The following is a 20,401-nucleotide window of genomic DNA, read 5'->3' on the forward strand; positions in this document are numbered from 1 at the left end:
GCATCTAAGCTTCTGGAAGGCAAGCTGGGTGGGTCAGACCAGACTGCATGGACTGTGCAGAGCTGTGGGCAAGGCAGGAGTAAGAGTGTTCTAGTATTCTGCTACTAAAAATAACCAACAGTAACTAAAATCAGCTACCATTTGCATGCCTGCTGTGTCCCAGGCATCATTCTAGATGCTTTACAACCCCGGGAGGTAGATATTATCACTATCTTATATTTTGCAGATGTGGAAACAGACAGAGAGAGGCTATCCTACTTGCAGATGTCACACAGCTAATAAGGCAAAAAGTGGACAGTGTCCCACAACCATTTGTTGAATGAATACACCTAGAGTTGGGTCTGTGTGCCCTTGGCATCACACAGAACTAGATCCAAACTCCAGCTCAGCGATTGACTAGCTGTTTCTTTAGATAAGCTGCTGAAATTAAAACTTTCTGTGCCTTGGTTTCTTCATCTGTAAAATGGGATAACAACATCTAGCTTGTGGGGTTATCTGAAGATCAGAAATAAATTCCTGTAAAAGAACCTAGAGTTGTGTCTGACCCAGTCTTTGACTCACATATTCACTGAGGTGCTGCCCAGTAAAAGGCTTTGTGCTAGGAGGTAGGGAAACAGCACCAAGCATGATCCCTGCCCTCAAGCTGCTCTCAGTCAACTGACAGGCAGACAGAAAAAGTACATGCCACGTGGGGAGGACAGGGTTATGCAAAGGATATCCCTGGACCACAGAGAGGAGCACCTGAGGGCAAGGAGAGCTGAACAGGGTCTGCAAGGATGAGACACGCTGGCCAGGCTCCTTGCACAGATGGGCGAAGGGCAGGCAGGGCCAGCTTATTCCACTCCATCAGCAGATAAAGCCATACCCCAGGGTATTGACCTTGACCCTGTTCTCATATCTCACATTCAATCTTTCAGAAAAGGCTGTCCATGCTACCTTCAAATTTTATCCAGAATCAAAATACGTGTAGAGTTCCCGCTTATCCAAGACCAAGTGGAAGGACATGGGGGAAAACATACATATAATGAGTATACATATATACATTTACAAAGTGAAAAGATAAACCCCAGACTACCTATGGGGCAGGGAACAGAGTATGAGAGCAGGGAGATAAGCTGGATTTCTCTGACTACAACTTTTTTTATAGATTTGAACTTGGAACTATGTAAATACTCTACATAATTACATAATTACAAATATAAATTTAAAAGCAATCCCTAAAAAGTGAGAGCAAATGAAGCAAATGAACCCAACTAAGTATCTAATTGATGCTGTAAGCACAGAGACAAACTGTCTCAAGTGACGGTAAGACACAAAGTAACACCTTAAAGTGAAATCTATCTGGACCAAATATATATATATATATATATATTACAATTTTCAACTGTTTTGGTGGTAGTGTTAGTATTGCTATTCTGTGACTGTGTATTATGGCATAAAGCAAATAAGTAATTATATTGGTGTAATTGCGAACAAGGATTTTTGGCATGGGAAAAAAGAGATACAGATGTAAAAGACTGACGAAATTAAGTAAAAACCCCATGTTCCTGAATTTGAATTAAAAGTATCATTATGAAGCCATTATGTGTTTTAGCTTTTAAAAAATTTGTTGCTAACTCTGCCCACTGAAAAAGACTAGACACAAAGACCAACCCAATAGCAGTGAGCGCCCGCCACACAAAGATTGGTGTCTTGAAACACCACTGCCCTCTAAAAATAACTAGGACTCTTTGAAAAATGGCTGATTTTAAGATTGGGGCAGAAAATGGACAAGATGAGCCTGGTTTGTGATAACAGAAAGCAAGGAAAGAGTCAGTGACTACTGAGGTTTGTCAAAAGGACTCAGATGCCAACAGGGCTCCCACTGGCCAAAGATGGGTCTATCTGAGCATCAGTAAATAATAACCGCAATGGATTGAGACATAAATACATGTTTATAAACATGAGTTCATAATAATAAGATAAAGAGGAAGAGAGAGAAACTTCATTAGTCACCCTTGGAGAAGGATAGAGAGTCAGTTTTTATTTTTGAAAACTGATAAATAAAGGGAAAGAACCAAGCCTTTTCCTGCCCTCGTCACATGAACTGTGCTTCAGGGAACCAAATACGTGGTGAGGGAGAGTTTCTCTTCATAGAAGTATTCCAGCTAAGAAGCAAAGAAGGAGTGATAGAACTCACTATTTGCAACTCCTAATAAAATAACGGAACTAGGCAGTGATCACAAAAACAGAAACAATCATGCATGGAGTACCCCCCACGGAAATCCAGAACACAATATACGAAACAGTCTTGCAAAAATCTAACCTGAATCTAAATCTGATCAAGCTTCTAGATCTAACTACCAGGAAACACAGGGACAGAGGAATAGGTTAGGTGCCACCACTGGGATGTAGTCAACAAAATCCAGATGTTGAGGAAAATTGACAATGCAAATATCCTGGTTTTTCAAAAAGATATTACAAGGGGACAAAACAAGAGATGGAAACTTCAGAAGATAAAGAGAACTAAGAGACATATCAACCAACTTCAACGCATGAACATAATTTGCATCCTTGTTCAAACAAACCATAAAAAGGAAAAAACAAGATTCCCGCTTAAAAGAACTGGGAAAACTTGAACAGACTGGATATTTGACGATATTAGGGAATTACTATTAATATTCTAGATGTGATGAGGACATTGTGATAATGTTTTTAAAAGAAGTCCTTATATTTTAGACACATTAAAATATTTAAGGATGAAATTATACTGTGGCTGGGATTTACTTCCCAGTAACCCAGAGGGGCAGAGACAGGTACAGAAGAAATGAGACTGGCTCTGAGAAGATAACCGTTGGAGCCAGGTGATGGGGAATATAGACCACTGCTTTCCACTTGGGCTGTTTCCCCTTCCTACTGTAATATATATCTGAAATTAGAACTCAATAGATATTTACATAGTATACACATTGCATACCATAATATATAATGTATATGTATTTTATATACACACATACAGATGGATATAATCCACCTTTTCTCACTACCTATGGTGCCACCATCCTCTCTCATCTGAATTACTGCAGTAGCCTTTCAGCTGGCATCTTTGCCTCCACCCTGGCCTGCCTGCAGTCTGGTACATAGAGAGCAACAAAAATGTTCTTCTGAGAAATAGGGCAAGTCACGGTACTCCTCTGGTTAAAATCTTCCAATGGTTTACCATCTCAATTCAGGGCCTTGGCACTTACTATCGCTCTTCCCCCAGAGAGCCATGGCCTGCTTCCTCACTTCCTACAGCTCTCTGCTCAAACATGTCTTCACCAGAGAGGCTTTCCAGATCACCAAATAAAGCAGCACCCCAATCTCCTTATTCTAGTTTATTTTTCTGCATGGTAGTTTTTATCCTGATTTTTCTGTTTCTACCTACCAGACAAGGAGCTCCATAAAATGATAGACACAGTTTGTTTTGGGCACTATTTCCCAAAGTGTCTGGCTCAATAAATAGTATTGATTTTGACCTTAAATCCTGAACTATAAACTTCACAGAGAGTGCTGAGCAAAGGTGGTGGGTGGGTAGCCCCCCACGATGGAATGCTATATGGCCCCTTCAGACACTCGAATTTTATCTCACAGGTGATAGGTGATGTGGATTAAGGCTGCCCCAGCTAGAGAAGCCCAAGGTGACCTGGCCTACATGCCAAACTATATGACCCGGTGGATTTTTTTATGGTATGAATTAGGGCTGCCCCAGGGAGAGAAGCCCAGGGCATCCTCACCTACATGCCGATCTATATGGTCAGATTTGTATCTAAAGTGATATGACCGCACAATAACCAGACCCCATCTGCACTGAAATCATTTAATGACTTTTTACATCATCTTTTCTTTTTCCAGTAAAAATAAGTCACGCACCCATGCCTTATAAAATTAGCCCTAACCCTCAACTCAGGGCAGCAGAAGCTCTGACTGCCCATGGGTCCTGTCCCCATGCTATTCCACACTATTCTCTAAATTAAAAGAGCACTACTGCCAGATCTTGAGAGTCCAAGAAATCTTTCTTTCGACTCCTCGGCTCACCGACCCCGCATCAATAGGGAGCCTCAAACCATACATAGCAGGTCTTCTACTTTTAGTCACGGTCATTCTTGCCACGTCCAGTATTGTATCGAAAAAAACACGTGCATTTACAGTGTTCACATGGTACAGACATTAGGTCTGCAATCTTCTAATTAGAGAAGCTGAACCACTGCACTTCTGGGTAGCCACTTAAGACAGCTGTTTCCTCCTGGATTAGCATAAAGTGCCCCTGCAGAAAGGGACAAGCAGACACACAAAGAGCGAGCATTTGCTGACAGGTTCTTTGAATAAAAAAGCCCCAAGGGCATTAGCAACTTCCGGTGGGAGTGGTTATTAGGAAAGAATCTGTTCAAGAATCAACAAATCTCTCTGGCTGATTAGCCATAAAAACTCTACAGGCAACAAAGGTTTATGGCAACGCAGGTTATGGGGTCAGAATGGGTGGATACAAAGAAATCGGAGACTCACCTTGTCTCCTCCCCCTGTTCCTCCAGCACCCAATTCGTCCCCCTTTCCTCACACCACTAGGCAGTACCAGTTCAGGGCACGTCCCTCTCCAGCCTCCTTCTTGCTATAACTGATCTTACTAGTGCCAGCCAGAAACCCTTCCAGTCCTCTCCAGAGGAGTGCTGTTAAAATGCAAATTGTTTCATCACTGCCCTTATTAGAAACCTCTAAGTGCTCCAGGTAACAGGTGTGCAAAGCCTTGAGTGACAGGGAAGGGGTCTCGCCTGCCGTGCTCCTCACCATCCTCCATCTCTGCTCCAGGCCCAGGGAGCCCCCTGCAGCTCTCCCATAGCCCAGGCTCTCGCTTTTTTCTGGAACTTCGCTCATGCTTTTCTAGGTTTCCTTTGCTGTCTCAAGAGTATTTTTTGCTGTCTCTTCTCCAGCAACAAATCTGTATGTGTTACGTACGTTACATTTTGTGCTTTATCCCCAGAAAAGCCATTCTAAAAGACCTCACAGTGTTTTTACCACCTTGCCAGAGGCTGTCAGGCTTAAGGGTTTTGTCCTCCACGTTCTCCCCGTTCTTGAGTCAGACACGATTACATCTTATACCGGCAGTTTTCATGTCTGCCCAGAAAACTTTGCAAGTAGAATCTCATCGGAAAGCCTTCTTTTTCTTTCGATACAGTTTTGTTAACGCCCTCTCCAAAAGCAGGGATAGTTAAATTAACAACAAAATTTCCATCTTTTTCTCAACTATCTATATCTTCAAAAGAATTTCTTATGAGCAAATCAGACAAGACATGGCTGAAGCCTTGGTTACTTTGTGAAATAGTTTACTTATTTCTATTTATATTTATGCCTCGTCTAAAAAAGGTCACGTTAACAACCTACAAATCCTTAGTAATGATTCTCTAGGCACTGCCTTCAACATGATATAAACAAACACAACGCAAAATTAAAGAGTGAAGCCTGGGGGAAAAATTAAATACTCCCAAGGCATTCTAGACTCAGGGACATTACAGAAAATGTCATTGGGTTAGAAAGGAACAGAATTTGCAGATATTTTCTTAGAAAGTTTAAAACAATACTTATGGAGTTAAAATCCCTAAACCATTGTCCTAAAGATGGCACTGATGCTTTTTAAGATTTTAAAGCTACAATGTTTTTCAGGAGTTATGGCTATAGGTACCTCATCGGGGTTGGAGTCCGGATTCTGTCCCCTGCTAGCTATGCAGTAACCTTGGGCAAGTCATTGACCCCTTTTGAGGCTCGGTCTCCTCAGCCATAAACTGAAGATAATTATACCCAGCCCATAAGGCAGTTGTAAAAATAAAGTACAATGATGTCTGTAGAAGCCCTTTGTAAACCAAAAATAAGGCACTGATGATTTGCACTCATGGCCAATGCCAAAGAGCAATGTGATTAGAAGATAAAAGCTCTTTCCAGAACTTCAGTTCTCCAGCTAAGACTCTGATTATTTCACCAAGCTGTTACTTTTATTGTTATTGGAAGGACATCAAAAGGACCTCTGCTTAGCCTAGGCAAATAATAAATAAGTCCAGAATGTACTATTAAATTCTGACAATTAATTACTGGACTAATGTTCTTTTTGCTTATTTTTTTTAAGAACCTCTCAGTATGTTACAAATCTTGATATGAATAGCTGAATTAACATTAGATTAAAAACTCAAACTGGAACCACGTGCAAATCTGCTAGTGACTGATGGACTGTGGCCAGTTGATGCACATCTGTGAGGCTCTCATCACCGTAAATAAAAGAATCTGCCATTGTTTTCAGGGCAGCTCAGCCCCTCTGCCAACAGAACACCCTTTAAATACCCTCCAATTTTCTATAAATTCCAGATTTGAAATTCTGATATAAGCATCTGATTTCCAACCCTTTAAGTCTTTGAATAAATTTTCAGAAGAAAGGATGATCTAACTATTTTTATAAACCACTGCTAATATCAAAACATCACTCCTTTCTGATGTTCAAAGCGCCTGGGAGATCTCAAAGGAATTCTGACAGGAACGTTGTCAATGCAACCACCTGCACAGGTGAGTTTAACGGAGCGAAAGAGAACAACACTTCTACAAGGAAGCTGTTGATCACTTTCCAAAGACACCTAAGCAAAGGCGAATTTGACAAGCATGAAGGCATTTGTCATTGAGGCTTGTCTAAGAATAGCCACTGATTCTCCACGGCGGGTGGGGGACACCACTGACAATGAGCTTCTGTCTCCTCTCCAGTAACAAACAAACTCGAAAATAAATGAGACTCAAACATGACATTAGTTGATTTCTTGCCTCTTCTCCATTTTCCCCACTCAGTGCATTAGCTTTTGCCATTTCTTCTGTTAGGGACCTCTCCCTGGTTCTTTGCATGATTGACTCTCTCTCATTCTCCAGAAGACCCTACTGTAAGTGCTACCTATGCAGACAGGTGGCCCCTCCCACCAGCTCTAAGGCAGCCCCCATCACCACCCCACAATTCAACAAATGTTTGTTATTTTGAAACATCCAGGTGTCAAGTACCCATCTGGTGGTCTACACATCCTGATTAGAGGGTTGGAAAAACTTAACCATAGAGACATGGTTTCCACAAAGAATGCCTCATTGTTAATATTTGTATGCATGACCCATTTGCCATACTGACAAGAGAAAAACACAAAACATGTTTGAAAGCAAGGTTTTCATCCAATAAGGGCCTAGAAATGTCTGTGATCAATCAGAGTTCATGATCTCTAACCAGGCAGAGCAAGGCTGGCAAACTCAGGCCTGGCACACAGTCTCCAGATACCCTGAGAGACTCCAGAACATGAGGAAACGGAGTGCAGGCCCTCGAGAGTCACGAACCCAAGGCAGTGGGCAAATCCAGATTCCACCTTGGCGGCAACCCAACATGGAGTCAAACCCTAACTCTCCCACGTGTAGTAAGCCCTGGGATGCCTCTGCTCCTCAGTTTCCTCATGCAAAGAAAACAACCCAAGGAGCACTGCTAACAGCGAGACAGAGTGCAGGGACACGGCCTTTGCCAATTTGGTCACCAAATATCTTTTCTGACCTAAGCTCATCCTCAGCAAACAGGATGAAAGACCCGTCCCTTCTACTGGGGCTCACAACCTATTTAAAACAACACCTCCTATAACTAGGAGAGTCTGATTGTTACGAGGACCACGAGAGGGCTTTATGAAGTGCTAATGAGCACTCTGACTGGTCCACTGTCCCAAGGAGAGGCAGCAAGCTCAGGACGCCCGCACACCCAGGCAAATGGGGGGCAGTTTCACCACGTGTTTGCCATGCGACCGTGGGGAAGTTATTTCATCTCTCTGGAAAACTTGATCTGGAAATGGGGGATGAATAATAGTACTTGCCTCGTAGGATTCTTTGGAGATTTAAATAAGATAATACGTGCTAAGTACTAACACCTGCATGTCAAATAAATAGTAAGCCCCAATTAAATGACAGCTATTTTTACTATTGTGACCCCCTCACCAAAGATTTTGAATTTCAGTCTTTCATGAAATCCTGAGAATTTCTCTTGACTCCACTGGGAGGTCCTGCTTTGCCATCTTTCCTAGAAATGGAACTTCGTAAGCCTGGAGGACCAGAGGCTGTAGTGTACCAACCCAGGCCTGTTTCCCTAGAGCTGAAACCCAGGAGGGATGTGGCAGAGACTGCTATTTGTCAAATCAATATCCATTCTCCCCTTCATCTTCCTTAAGAATACTTTTTATCTGGTGATGTGGCCTCCCAGAATAAAAGACTACATTTCCCAGGCTTCCCTTTGGTGAGGTGTGACCATGTGATTAAGTTCCAACCAATAGGATGTGAGTGGAAGTGAGAGAGCAACTTCCAGGGTGTTTCTTAAGGGGAAAAGGTGTGCTGGAAAACAGATGTGTCGGTCGGCCATCTTAGATAACAAGGAAGAGAGTAACACCCTGAAGAGCATAGAAGGGCAGGATCAAAAGAGCCTGGGACCCTAGTTATTTCATAGGGTAGAGCTGCATTGCAGATGAGGCTTTTATATGTGCAAGAAATAAGCTTTCATTTGGTCCACCCATAGCCATGATGGCCTTTGTTCCACCTAGCCAAACCTACAGCCTCATAAATATTACAGACAATGTGGAGAAAGGAAGGAGAGCAGAATGTGGCAGAGGTTCCAACAGTCTCCAGCACACAGTGGGTTCTCATAATTACTGGCAGAATTAAACAACCTCTCTAGGACTCCCCACAGTCAACCTAAACTTGGAATATTGAGATCAGTTCCAAAAACAAGAGGGACAGTGGTCAGCTGGAGAGTGTCCATTGGAGAAGGACTAAGGCAATGAAAGGTCAGAAAGAGATCCAGCTCATGAGCAAAGACTATAAGAGCTAGAAGGAGAAAGGTAAACCAGAGCACCACGACTAGGTGTCAAGTAACTCAAGGAAGTAAGTTGAACGGGGCTCCTCTCGTTGCACTCTGGTTTCCTCACGTGCAATAAATAAGACCAGAAAATCATTACAATTCCTTCTAGCTACACCAAGAGGAATCCACAGACTTCAAGGAATTTATGTCACACCACAGGCCAGAACCACAGCCCATCTACATAGGGCACTGAGAAAGTAAAGGGCAGATTGCCACTGAGCATCAGAAGACACTTCCTAGCGGGGTTCTGTGTCCAGCAATAGAATGGCCGCCTTCCGAAGTCCAGTGTAACCTGACCGGAGGAGTTCAATCAGGGCTAGAAGGTTCCTAAAGGAAGTGCTGTTTTGGGAGGGCCACAGCCTTCTCACAGACTGGTAGGAAAGTGGGTTTGTAGCAGACAGTCCTGGGTTTCCATCCACTTCTGCCAGGTACTTGTCTACATGTCACTCAGCTTTTCTTGAGTCTTGGCTTCCTCATTTTAAAAATAGGGGTAGTAAAATATAACCAAGTCTATTGTGTTAAAAGAGATACTACATAAGTGCATAGCACAGCGCTAGGCTCACAGCTACTAACAGTAGTCACTGTCAGCATCACATTAGCTTTAGAAATGGAGAAGGAAAAGAGAAAATGTGAGAAGCGCAGATGAGAGTCAGTCATGCTGGTGAAGCACTGGCAGGCATAGGCTGGAATTTGTGAACTGAGCAAGTAGTCACACAGCCAAAATAAACTAGGGCTTGCACATAAATGCTGGGAAGGGCAGGTAGGATCAAAAGCCACTCAACGAGTAGGGGAGGAAGGGGAGCTGGCAGCTAGAGGCAATCAGAAACCAGGAAAGGACTCATCCAGACCTCATCTACCCATCCAACATTTACTGATTATCTATGAGCAATCATAAGATGAGAAAAGCGCCACGATGAGGAAAATATAGAATATAACCAGGGCACAGGGCAGCTGACCCAGATTTAGAGAGTCAGATAAGGGTTTGCAGAGAAAATGATCGCTAAGTCGAGACCTGCATTATGGAGGCAAAGGCGTCAGGGGGAAGGAGAGGGAGAGAGCTCAAACTGATGATGTGTTTGAGGGAGGGCGGAGAATCATAAAACCTCTCTCTCTTCCCCTCTAAAATTCCCACATTCTGAGGGACCAACAAGACTACCAAGTTCTTTCCAACTCCAAGATTCGACAATTACGGCTTCAGACGAAAAAGCAAAATAAAGTAAATGCCCTACACATTTGTGTTAACTAAGTTTTTAAAAGGAGCATGGTGGGTATGGGTCTGGTTATAATCAGGTGACAGGAGGGATCCTTGTGGGGTTGGACTGTTCCATATCTGGACCAGGTGGTGGATGTACGAGCCCACACAGGTGCCTAATAGTATAGAACTTACACACACACACACACACAGGCACAAATAAAACCAGGAGATATGAGATGGACTGTATCAATGTCAGTATCTTGCCTGTGATATTACACTATAGTTTTGCAAAATATTACCACTGGGAGAAATGGGCAAAGTTTACCAGGATCTCTCTGTATTGTTTCTCACAACTTCATGTGAATCTGTGATTATTTCAATAAAAATTTAAGGTCCAAAAGTAGCTGCAGAAAAAGAATATAGTTCTTTTTATATATTCATATGAAATTATAGTTATGAAACATAAATCTATTGTGGAAACCGTAGCAAAACATATAAAAATAAAATGTTAAAATTACTGGTACCCTATGTCCAAATATCCTTTTATAATATTTTGATCCAGTTCCTTCATTTTTAGACTAGTATATATCCTTACAATGATTTTCCTGTGTATTTATAAAAATCTGTTTATATTCTTTAATTCAGCATAGAGATTGTTTCTTGTTTATTCCACAAATTTCATATTTCAAAGATCATCCCATTACATTAAAACTTCCTTGAACAATTATTTTTGATGGCTATTTAGTAATACCATATAGGCACACCACAATTATCTAAACCAATCTCCTATTTTGGAACATTTTAGGCAGTTTAAAATTTTTCCCTGTTATAAGTAATTCTACAATAAATTAAATCTAACCGGTTGCCAACATTACTGAGATGAAAGAGAAAAGCTCCTGAACACCGAAATGTTAGAGTTAGAAAGGATCTTAGAAGTCACCTGAGCAGCAATCCCCTAAAACAAACATACATGCACACACACACACCACTTTATAGTGACGGAAACTGTGCGCCTATTCTCCCGGCAGGAAGTCAGGACAATCCACAATTTCAGCAGCTACTTGACAAAAAAGCATGAACTGCCAATCTTGCTCAAAGTCATTTTTGACCTTGTAGAATCAAGCAGAAAAAGCATAAATGAAGAAACTATAGAGAAAAAAAATTTAAGGCTGAAACATTCTACATACGGTTCATATTTTCATTCTCTATGACACGGGAGAAGCAATTTAACTATGTTAAGTCCATAAACATACCCTCATTAAGGAGCAAGTCCTCAACGAATGACTGCAGTCAATGGCACATATAGGTACTCAACTGCTCACTGTTACTCAAACACTTAATGTTCTGCCACCTTTCGAGTCAGCTCCTGTTTGGAACGTCCTCCATCAGCCCCTTCTCCACCTGAGGAAATCTTGCCTACCTTTCAGAGCCAGCACTCGTGTCCCTCTTCAGAGAAGCCTTCATCAACCCACTCACTTACTTCTGCCTTGTTTACCTCATACTCTGTCATAGATACACAGACGCCTGTCTCCACTGATGGTAAAGGAGCAAGTTGAGGGTCAGTCTGCATCTTTTTCAAGTTTGAGCAGGGCTTGGCCAACCATGTGGACAGAACAAGCCAGGCTCCTCACCTCCCCCTCTCCTTACAGCCATTGGATGAGAGGTGCACAAGGACCACCTCTCGCACGCCAACGGGATTCTCTCTTCCTGGGATTTAGAGTTTGGGATTCAGAGACAGATGGTCAATGAAGACTGATCACTTGAGTTAGTGACATGTAAACTTGGGAACTGTGAGGAAGCCATGTGCACAGAGAAGACAAGAAAGGTGCCCTACCGAGAGAGAAGGAAGGATGAAGCAAATGCACAGGAGAGAACAAAAGAAGATCATGAAGCACTAGAGAGAGGGGCTGCCCGGGGCCCTCAGCTTTGGACGTCTAGGTCCAAATGAGGCCGGGCTTCACTCTCTGACCCTGGCACCCAGAAGTACCCTGTGACTTTGCAACAAGTGCCTTCCTTTGGTTTCAATTAAGACGCTTTAAAATAAGCTTTTATTACTTGCAACCAAGGATAATTTACTAAGACGTGGGTAAAGACTCCAATGTTTTTTCCTCCATCCTTTTATCATTCTGTTTCTTCCTTGGAAAATGTTCTTTCCAATTTTGTCTGAAATGCTCAAATCCTACCTACCCTTCAAAACCAGCCCTAAATATAACCTAACCAAGGAGGAGTCTGTCTCTGCCTTCTCTGAACTCCCTCCCAGAGCATCGTTTCTGTGCTTGGCACACGCACATCAGAGTTACTCAGATCCTTGCCTTACCCCCTCTTTAAATCACTTCCTCTCCCCAGGTCTCAGTTTCCTCACTCTTAAAATGAGTGGACTGGATGAGATCACTGGTTGTCAAAACAGATTCTACACAACCCCAGGTTCTGCCATTACGCACAAAAAACCACTGTTGGGGGAGAGAGGCGAGTGTTCCCAAGAAAGCCGTGTTCCAGCCTCCCATCCTTACTTTAACTAGAGATGCTCTGTTTTCATGTATTTCATTTATTGAGAGTCTGGGTAAGGCTTTATTGAGGAAAGGAATCTAGTACTAATCAAATTTGAAAACCCTAACCTAGAAAATCCATAAGGCACCAAGATTCCAGCAATAGTAGTGAAAAATAATGAAAGCAATTAAAATTTTATGGAGCTAGACACTGTGATAAACATTCTACGTTTGCCAACATTTTAATCATCACAACAACCATGTGAGGTAAATATTCTTAAGCTCATCCTAAAATGAGGACACGAATCTCGTAAATTACAAGTGGTAGAGGCAGGATTTGAACCCTGGAAACACAGTTGCAGATCTGAGTTCTTAACCACAATACTGTCTTCTAAGCTCCTCTAAGGCAGATACTGTGGCTTTTGTGTCTTTTTCTCTTTTATCTCACAGCATAGTTCTCAGGCTGGTAGTCACTTAACAATATTTGTTGAATGAATAAATGCCTGAATGAACAAAGGAAGTCTACCTTGGATTCCAGGGAAACTGAGACACGAACTTGAACTTTCTAGGACTCTTCTGCCTCCAGGTAATAACCCTAGCCAAACAGAACAGTTTTATAACTTAGGCCTTTTCCACACCAGCCACCTGAAAAGCAAAGGACCTTCTTGCAGCCAGGAAGAAATCCCTTTTAGGAATGGTTCAATTTGTGGCGCTGATGGTACCATCAGCTTGCTGGGTCCATGGATGCATACTTCACCACATTTGCTACCTTCATCTCTTAACCAATATATTCATTCCTTTTACATCAAGGTTTCTCAGCCTTCGCACTACTGACGCTTGGGGCCAGATAGTTCTTCATCGTGTGGAGCTGTCCTGTGCATTGTAGGATGCTTACCAGCACCCTGCCCTCTACCCACGAGAAGCTAGTAACAACCCCCCCAAACCGTGACAACCAAAAATGTCTCCAGCCATTGCCAGATGTTGGTGAGGGTGCATAAAATAGTCTCTCATTGAGAACTATGGCTTTACATGAATGAGTTTTTGTAACAACACTGGGAAAGAATAAATAAAGATAAAGAAAAACAAGCAATCCTAATCACGCTTAGAACATAAGTGCTGGTGTCCTTTCATCCTTGGGAAGTTCCTGGGTTTCATCCTCCACTCTCAAAATTCTCCTTAAACTGGGCTGTCCTGAGCACCCCGTGACGTGTCAAGCCCGCCAACTGCCTCAACTTGGAGGCAGTCACAAAGAGACACACACTTATGAGGACCACACGATGACCACGAATTTGCCTTAAAGCTTATGAACGATCTCAGAATGAATATAATGAAGAAAATGCTCAGAACCTTGTAAAATGAAGGGAGTAGAATGATCCACCTTGAAGAAACTTCAGGATAATAAAAGATTCCCAATGAGGCCTCACTTAGCTTCAACCTCTTGAGACAGCCAACAATTATCAAGCATCTACTATAGGGCAGAGAATGCACTAGGCAATTTTCTATACCTTATCTCATTTGATTTTCCTAATAATGTGATGAGAAAGGCATTATCTTTTTCACAGAGGGGCTCGGAGTGGTAAAATGACTTGCCCAAGGTCACAAAGCTAGTCAGTGATGTCAAAACTTGAATCTGACCAGCCACTAGCTCCAACTCCAGCACTCTCTCCACTGCCCCATGATGGTCTTCTACAACAAAACTAGCAGCCACAATCAATGGAGAGCCAAGACAATATTTTCATTCACACTCTACGCATAGATAAGACACAGAAAGACATATTCCAAACTACTAACAATGGTCATCCATGAAAACAAGTTTATCAGATGTTTTTAGTTTTTCTTCATGCTTTTCTGCATTTTCTAAATTGTTTTGCCCCAAATATGTATTACCTATGTAATAAAAAGTAATTAAAACCCATTTCCAAAAATAAAAATAACTTACAGAAGTATCAACATCTAATGCCAGTTTTAAACAAATCATCACCACTAATTCTCACTTACGAGACTGCCAGAAATTAAGAAGTTTGATAATACTCAGCTTTGACAAGGATGTCAGAAAACAAGTAGTCTCACACACAGTTAGTAGAAATTTAAGTCGGTACAAGTTCTGAAACAGCAATCTGGCAAATCTATCACAGTGTGAAGTGCATACACTCTCTCTCCTAGAAATTCCACCCGTAAGAATGCAGTGCACGGGTGCACCACATATACGATATACAAAAATATATGTTCAAAGACATTTACTGCCTATCAATAGAGGAGCTAGGACAGTAGAATTCAAAGCAATCTTTAGAGAAAATGACGTGCATGTCTAGGTATTAATGTAGAAAGTCATCTAAGACATAGTGTTAAGTAAAAATCAAGTTACATAACAGCATATGGAGAAGGATTCCAGGACATACAGGTATACATTATCCATGAGTGTGTGAAAATGCATGTGCAGGTGTGCAGCAATCTGTATGCGTCTATGTGGTTGTGTCTAAGCTTGCATATGTATAGAGAATCTGTAAGTGTACACAAGAAACCATTAACATTAATTACATCTGGAGAGCAGGACTAAAAGTTGGGGAGAAAGGAAATGGACTTTTACTTTCATTTTTATACCACTGTCTGAATTGTCTTAAATTTTCTTTTCATGAATATGTATCGCTGCTATAAACAAAAACGGGGGTTTGTTTTGTTTCGTTTTTGGGCTTTAAAAGACAAGAAGCCCGGCTCTCATGCAATGGCTTGAAAACAAAGCAACATACGAAATAGAAGCGTCTTCTGTTACAACCACAGAAGCTCACAGAAGAAGACAGTGTGAGAGAGCCTTCCAGGCTGTGTGTGCCAGTGAGGGGCACAATGGAGATAGCTGTGTCCTGGCACACGGAGACACAAAGCCAGGCCCCTACCCCATTCGTGGTTTTAATGGTTGGATTTTAAGACCCATAATTAAAGTGAAATCCTGCTACACTTTTTGAGGCAACGTAAGCCAATTCTGCCAGCAGTTAAACCCCATTTTTTCCTGTTCTATTCCTCCAGCTTGACTCTTCCTAAAGTAGCTGATACCTCTTGGCCACTAGCTGCCCAAGATCTCAATTCCCCTCCCTTGCAATCTCTGTCACACCCCAACATGACAGAAGACCTGGGCCCTACTGCTGGCTCAGCTGCGTGTCAACTGGTTGAATTTAACAGAGGTTCTCATCTCTAAAACGTTGCTACTGCCACCTCTTCCCTGGATAATTGTAAGAACTAAAAATGATGGGGTACCAAAAAGCATGTTGCCAACACTAAGATGCTGTGAAAATGTTAGTCCATTTGAACTTGAAAAAGAGAAGGCTGACATTCACGTTGAACAGCACAGTTGCTGACCTCGACTTCCATGGTGCACAAGTCCTGCCTACAAGCTGGAACGCCTGTGACATCGCCTCAAATTCTTCCTTAATGCAGTAGCGGCGATGGCCTCTCAAACACACAACTCAGACTCGTCTGCCGTCCCTCCCTGCCGGCTCATGGAGTGCCAGCTCCGCCTGTGACACGTGCCTTTCTGCAAAGCTTCCTCCCCGTTCCTGGCCTTTGCACGTGCTGTGCCTAGTACTTGAAACGCTCCACACCCAGCGCTGCTTCCTTTCGCTTTTTTCAGTTTGCTTCTATTTCTTCTGTTTCTTCAGGTGTCAGCTCCAACGCTGTCTCCTCAGAAAGGCGTTCCTGATCGGCCTCTGTCGGTTAGTCAGACCTCCCTCCCCCTACCACCCCCCTGCATTCTCCTCCTCCGTCTAGCCACCTGCGGCAGTCAGCATGCCACAGAACCGGTGATCTCTGAACGCTGGCTTGTGGGATGGCTGCTGCACCATCATGTACACTTATAAGCGCCCAGGCTGTATCTGTCTCTGCCGTGTCCACCGACTCCCGTACTGGTACAGTGCCGGCGCAGCAGGTAGCCGGGAGACACGTGAAAGGAAGAGTTAACACTGCGAAGTGCTTTCATCTATCTTCCCACATCTCACCTTGCCTGTGAAAGAGGCTGAGTCAGTATGACTTTTCTCATTTGAACGACCCGCCCAAGGTCACAGCTTGTAAATGACAAAGCGAGAGCTTAAATCTGGGTTTTCTGACTCGTGATTCCCTAATGCCCCCACGGCTCAATGGCATCCACCAACTGGACTTGGAAGGGTTGAAAACAGAGCAAATTATCCAGTCTTCAGCAAGAGGGGAGGGGAGGGAAGATGTGCTCTCCTGCAGGGGTGAGCAGGAGAGACAGGGAGGGGAAACTGGCGAGCTATTATCTTGCACTCCCTAGTTGGGAATTAGTAAGTAAAATTCCTCCTTTCATCTGAATAAAACGCAGCTACCTCTGGTATGGAGGCTTATAAAACCTCTCATCACCAAGTCACAGCGTGGAACACTATGCTAATTGAAACAGCAAATGGAATTTTAGGTAGGTCAGATGCAATTCCCAAAATTGGAAGGTGACACCAGCGCTCACACCTATCAGACCACATGCAGCTGGCTGGGATCTAAGTCACACACACACACACACACACACCCCCAAACCCTAGCCATCCACACACCTTCCTGTGGCTTGGGGCTCCAAGTCCCCCAAATATGCTGACTCATTGCCTGGGGAGAAGGGAGGAGACCAGACAGGAAAAAGGAGGAGCAGAGAGAAGAAGGGAGCGGAAGAGCAGTGGAAGCAGAGGAGGAGAGAGAGGCACAAGGAAGTTGGAGATGGAGACAGAGGAGAAGAAGAAAGAAGAGGAAGAAAGAAGAGAAGAGAGAAAGGAGGACTGCAGAAGAGGGAGGAAGGGAAGGGAGAGCAAGGGGTGAGAGAAGGAGGACTGTTACCCTGCTAAGATTTTCACTGCACGCTCAAGAAGCCAAATGCGGTATGGGGCAGTCCTGGAGAACTCCTGGGGTCAGGGTTTTCTCAGGCACTTGTCTGTTTCCATAGAGACCAAGAATTCCTGCTTCAATAATCATCTTCCAAGTTCCTCTGGTGTTTGAGCTTTCTTCCTGAGCTCCATCACCAAGCAAGAAACCAGAGCCTAGGGCTTGCCCAGTGAGAATGGCTTAAGGGCAGGCTGGCTACCCTACCCCTGTCCTGCCCTCCGGCCTCAGGTCTGACTCAGCCCAGTGCCACAGAGCTCCAGTTCCAGCATTTCTACTGAGTACCTTGCTCCTCCCCGAGGCAAACACAAACCCTGCTCCTGCCGCCCCACCCCAGCCTCTCCACAGCACCCTCCTGGAGATCTACACAGCCTAACGGGCAGCCCACGGAAGAGCTGAAGCCTGCCGAGGCGTTGTGCCGAACTGACAGTCTATTCAGCTCCTCCACAAGCATGCTCGTGGGGCACTGGCAGCTGGAAAACCAGTTGCTCACCTTTTCCACTTCTGGCCAAGACTGGAGATGCGTCCTCCTCTCCCCACACCTCCCATCCCATATGTGGTCAGTTGTGGGTCAGTCCATCCTTCTGTGCTGTGCTTTCCAGGGCTGCCTCTTCCTTCCACAGTCTCCCTGGCACTGCCCTGGTTGGGCCCTCATCGTTTCTCAGGTCATCAGCTTACCTGCCGTTCACTTGGGCTCCCTGTGCTCAGGCACACGCTCTCTCTTTCCGTATGCCCCCTCTCTCCTTAGCCAAAGCAGAAACCCCTAGGGCCCAGGAATCTGTGTTTTCAACTAGCATCTCAGGGAAGCCTGATGCTGCCAGGGCACAGTAGGGAACCACAGAGGGGACCCATCCTTTACCCAGCAGCAAATCACCTCCTGGGCTCTCATCTTCCTTTCTTTTCCCTGGGGCTCCATGGGCCCTGGGCACTTCGGCCTTCGTGTGCCCATTAATATATATAATTGAAAAACAATTATATATATTAATATATTTTTTATTGCATTGGCATAAAGATGAACTGCTTACTGTTATACTTATTTATTTTATTCTGGTTTTTAAAAGAAATTAAATCACTTTTGTGGGCCTTAGAATTATTGTGTTCCCTAGGCATATGCCTGTTAGACAAGTCAGCCCTGCCTTACCCCTGCTCCCGAACCTTCAGCGTCCTCCCATTGCCGACAGATAAAGTCCAACCTCCTCAGCAGGCTCGCTCTGATCTGGGTTCAAGCTGTCTTCCCAGAGCCATGCACTACTGCACTTCCCACCCGCATGGGCTCCAGCTCCCAGGCCTAAATGCAGCTCTTTCAGCACGCTGTGCACGATGATGACGCCACTGTGCCTCAGCCCCCAGCCCGAAACAACCTTCCTTTTCTTCTCCACCTACTGACTTCTGGCACAAACATCACTTTCCACTGAGGCCTTCCCCAATCCTTCTGGTTGAAATTATGGCTCCTTCTTCTGCACCCCCAGAGCACTTCATATGTCTGTGATTGTACCACTTATCCACCCTGCCTTTTGCCACATCTACCCAATTCCAACGTGCACTTCTTTCACAGCATAACATTTCTAAACTCAGGAAGTGGCTTACAACATATGCCAAACAAACTCGCCAGCCACCAGGTAGAGTGCCACGCTGCAGCATGCCAGCAGTAACTCTCTGCACGTGCAAACCCAACACTGCACAGAGAGCCCTGGGTCATCTGACCACTTTCTTGGTGGGGTTATTTGCATTGTTAACACCACACACAGGTGAATTTTAATTTCTATCCCTAGCACCTTTTTAAATTATGCTTTGATGCATTACTGAAATAAAAAGATATTTTGGATCTAGACTATGGCCTGTCACATGTCAAGTAAAGCAATTAAAGGTAGTAGAAATTGCCAGATCTCTTGGCATGTGCTATGAGATTTCTTAATTCCTTGGAGCGTGAAGGACTTCTTCTTCAGACGTTTAGCTGCTCTGTCAAAACCTTCCAAGTAAATGCCAAGAGACACTGTTTAACATACAATAACTATAACTTAGTTTTTTCCCTGAGTTACAAGTTTTGCCAATGAGGAAATGCACAATCTAAACTCCAGGATTCTTCAATCCATCTAAAATTATAGATTCTTTCCACAAAGAGTTCAAGATGATCAGTACAGGTTATAAAAAGCAGTAACTCACCATAGAGCTTACATACAACAGCAGATGGCCAAAGGTGATACAAAGAGTTTTTATTAAACCTGAAAATAGCTAAGAGTCAAACCTAGTGATACCAATGAAGAAACACACAGATCTACAGACAAAAGACATCTACTGTTACTCCCTAAAGAAAAAAAAAAAATGTGTTTTTTTCCTGCTGAAAAAAGTTACCTTGATAATGAATCACACAATAGATTGCATTTTTGGGTCAAGAAAGCAGCGTCTTTTGATGAGCTAATTATTTTCTTACATTTTCATGTTATAAAGCTCTAAGGGGTCCCGGACTACGTATCCATCGTCTCTCTCTCCTCCAGTGTCCTTGCACATGAAAAAGGCTGATTACCGAATTGGTCTAGCTTTCTGCCAACAGTTTCACTTCTTTCAAGACTGGCCTCATTTCTGTTAAAATCTAGCTGTATGCTTATTTTTAGGTTTGGATGGGCACATTTAATTATAAATGCCCTTTTTAAAAATTCAAAATCCGTTCATGTTTTCATTCATCCAACGAGTGTTTATCAGGCTCCTAATAAATGCCAAGCAGTGACAAGAGTCCAAAGGTGAGTAAGACCCAGCCTGGCTCTGAACTTTACTTACAGTCCAGAGGGAGGGACAGGCCAGGCAACACATCCCAGCTCAATGTGATGAGAACCATGACAGGGCCACACAGGCTGCTGCAGGAGCATGGAGCACAGCCAGCTCATGCAGCCTATAGGGTTTAAGGATATCAAAGCCAAGTCCTGAAGAGTGGACGAACGACCT

The 20,401-nt window shown here is 43.5% G+C and overlaps 1 protein-coding gene across 15 annotated transcripts in view; it reads right to left on the reverse strand.

The window, feature by feature from the left end:
* The window catches only part of DNAJC6 (DnaJ heat shock protein family (Hsp40) member C6), a 135,162-nt gene that overhangs the window by 64,658 nt on the left and 50,103 nt on the right, over positions 1–20,401 (reverse strand). The window contains exon 1 of one of the 15 annotated variants that reach the window (XM_070268909.1): positions 18,603–18,757. The exons of 13 other annotated variants lie outside the window; for them this stretch is intronic. The gene's annotated coding sequence lies outside the window, so the exon portion shown is untranslated. Of the gene's footprint in view, positions 1–17,419; positions 17,713–18,602; positions 18,758–20,401 lie in introns of those variants that run through there. One more of the 15 variants, XM_070268912.1, reaches the window with a different exon arrangement.

This window comes from Equus caballus, chromosome 5 (genome assembly GCF_041296265.1).
Source record: "Equus caballus isolate H_3958 breed thoroughbred chromosome 5, TB-T2T, whole genome shotgun sequence".
NCBI classification, from domain to species: Eukaryota; Metazoa; Chordata; class Mammalia; order Perissodactyla; family Equidae; genus Equus; species Equus caballus.